This window comes from Notothenia rossii (genome assembly GCF_949606895.1).
Source record: "Notothenia rossii genome assembly, chromosome: 5".
NCBI classification, from domain to species: Eukaryota; Metazoa; Chordata; class Actinopteri; order Perciformes; family Nototheniidae; genus Notothenia; species Notothenia rossii.
This window is the reverse complement of record NC_136903.1, coordinates 1548014-1550638: the sequence shown is the minus strand read 5'-3', so window position 1 is coordinate 1550638 and position 2625 is coordinate 1548014. Positions and strand designations below refer to the sequence as shown.

The following is a 2625-nucleotide window of genomic DNA, read 5'->3' as shown; positions in this document are numbered from 1 at the left end:
TGTCTCAGTTCATACGCATCTATTGTCACGTGAACTCTTGACTTGTTACTGTTACTCCCAGACTCTGGACTGCTGAACTTTCCTTGAAGGGAGATTGCAGCGTTTATAACCCGGGGGGTAATTCTCATATTTCTGTGATTCAAGAGTCAGACTGCATCCAGAACAAATGCAATTTGGATCTGAAGCGTCATTACCAAAATGTATTTCTGACAAAAGTATGAGGTGAATGTCCAGGTTGACAAATACTGCAATTTCCCTTCAACAGTTTTGAGATGAACAGGTGGGTAATGTTTGTTGTGCTGACGCTGGGCATGTGCTCCTCAGCTTTATGTTTGAAATGACAGCTTGTACACACACACACACACACACACACACACACACACACACACACACACACACACACACACACACACACACACACACACACACACACACACACACACACACACACACACACACACACACACACACACACACACACACACACACACACACACACACACACACACACACACACACACACACACACACACACACACCATCTGATTGAGTTGACAGTTTAATTTGGGCCTTGCTGGCGCTCCGTGTTCGCAGCAATGCTGAAAGATTGCAGAGGCGTTCTCCTGGTGCAAAAACAAACGACTGGCACGATGAAGGTTTTATGGTCCAGACCGAGAGCGGGCTCAGACTCAGAGCTTCACATTCCAGCTGTGTGCTCAGGTTTGTCTTCATGGTCAGAGTTACAGACAGTCAAAACAGACAGACACTGAATATATTTTAGGCTTGTGTGCGGGGAGCTGTGATTTCCAGAGTTCCAAGTGTTTTGTGTTTACAGGAAGTTTAATATCCTGCAATGTCAGACCATTTCCATGCACTAAAACCTATAACACACTACAGGAGAGGGAACACCATGAACGTAGATTCAAGATCCAAGGCTTTATCAACATGTGCTCGGCAAGTGTTTGTTGATCGTTTCAAGCTAGAAGCTAAATCTTACATAAATCCTCTCTTCTCTTTAGGAGATGATTGTTTTTTTAATCACGTCTTTTCCATTCAGATATAGAGAAAGTGCCCCCTGTGGACAGGGGCGGACTGGGGGGAACAACTGACCCGGGGATTAAAGATAGACAGGCCCACTTAATGCATCGGCCGGCCGGCGACGAAAGCATGTTACTTAACAAAAAACCCTGCATTTAATGTTATGTTGGACCATTATTCAAATAGTAATCACATTACCTGAGCCCTTGAGTTGCCTAGAGAAAAATAGTTACAGCATATATTTAGTAAATGGTAAATGGACTGTACTTATATAGCGCTTTATCCAGTCTTTAAGACCCCTCAAAGCGCTTTACATACTACATGTCATTCACCCATTCATACAGAGCAGTGTACCTTACTCTAGGACCTAACATTCACACAGAGCAGTGTACCTTACTCTAGGACCTAACATTCACACACATTCACACACCGTTGGCCATCGGGAGCAACTCCGGGTTCAGTATCTTGCCCAAGGATACATCGACATGTTGAGTGCATGGGCTGGGATCGAACCCACAACCTTATGGTTGAAAGACGACCGCACTCCCTCACAGCCACAGTCGCCCTGTGATTTAGTGTTTTAATGTTAACAGATCATTGATGCAAAAACATTTGGACCCAATTTGCCTGATTTGACGCATGGAATAAAACATGGGCGTAGGAAGCATCCTCAATGTGGGTGAGACCATTTAACAGGGGGTCTGTGTAGGTGTTGGACCTCACCTCCTCTAGGGGGGTCCGGGGGCAAGCTCCCCCGGGAAGATATTTTTTTAAATGTTGAAGTTAAATGCATCAATCTGGTGCACTTTGAGAGCAACATTAGGGACTAAATCTATGGCAGTCAGTAGGGGCTTGGACTGTGAGCCGTAGGGTCGCCGGTTCAAGTCCCCGACCAGACCTACATTTGGAGTGCAGACTGCTACTTGGAGAGGTCCCAGTTCACCTCCTGCCCTGCCGTGGTGCCCTTGAGCAAGGCACCGGACATCCTCTTTCCCCCCTCACTCCCATTGCTCCCCGGACGCTGTACAATAGCTGCCCACTGCTCCTAGTACTAGACTCCTGGTGCTACGATGGGTTCAAAGCAGAGAACACATTTCACTGTGTGTGCTCTGCATGTGTGACCATTACTGAGGGTTTCATCCCTCCCAATTCTTCTTCTTCTTCTTCTTCTTCTTCAACACCCATACAAAACAGAACTGTAAACAGATTTACTTTTTCTTTCAGCATTTATTTGAACAGCAAGTGGAGGCAAAAGTGACTGCACCCAAAACAATAAGCCTGCTAGCTAGCTAGCCTAAACTCAGTGACAGAATGTGGGCAACACTTTCTCTGTCCACAGCCGCTCGACCTCTGAGTCAGACGTCACTTCCTCCTTTTCTATCCTACGGGTACAGCCGTACAGCCACTCCCCCTGAACCCCGTTTCCCTGCCTGAATTTACCTCCAGGGCTGAGGTTTGATCTTTCGTTCTTTGTTCGGAGGACAGTGTCCGTGCACTGACTCTCTCAGGCTGTTTCTCCAAACTGCCATGGATCCATGGTGGGCTTGTGACCCCTTCAAAGGAAAGCACCGTTTGTTTTTGACACTT

The 2625-nt window shown here is 46.6% G+C and overlaps 1 long non-coding RNA gene across 1 annotated transcript; it reads right to left on the bottom strand.

Moving 5' to 3' along the window:
• Positions 1-1291: 1291 nt before the first annotated feature.
• LOC307040855 lies at positions 1292-1594 on the bottom strand. Its single transcript, XR_013808624.1, has 2 exons — positions 1444-1594; positions 1292-1405 (listed from the first exon to the last, which is right to left on the bottom strand). It is a non-coding gene; the product is annotated as an uncharacterized lncRNA (long non-coding RNA).
• Positions 1595-2625: the final 1031 nt, after the last annotated feature.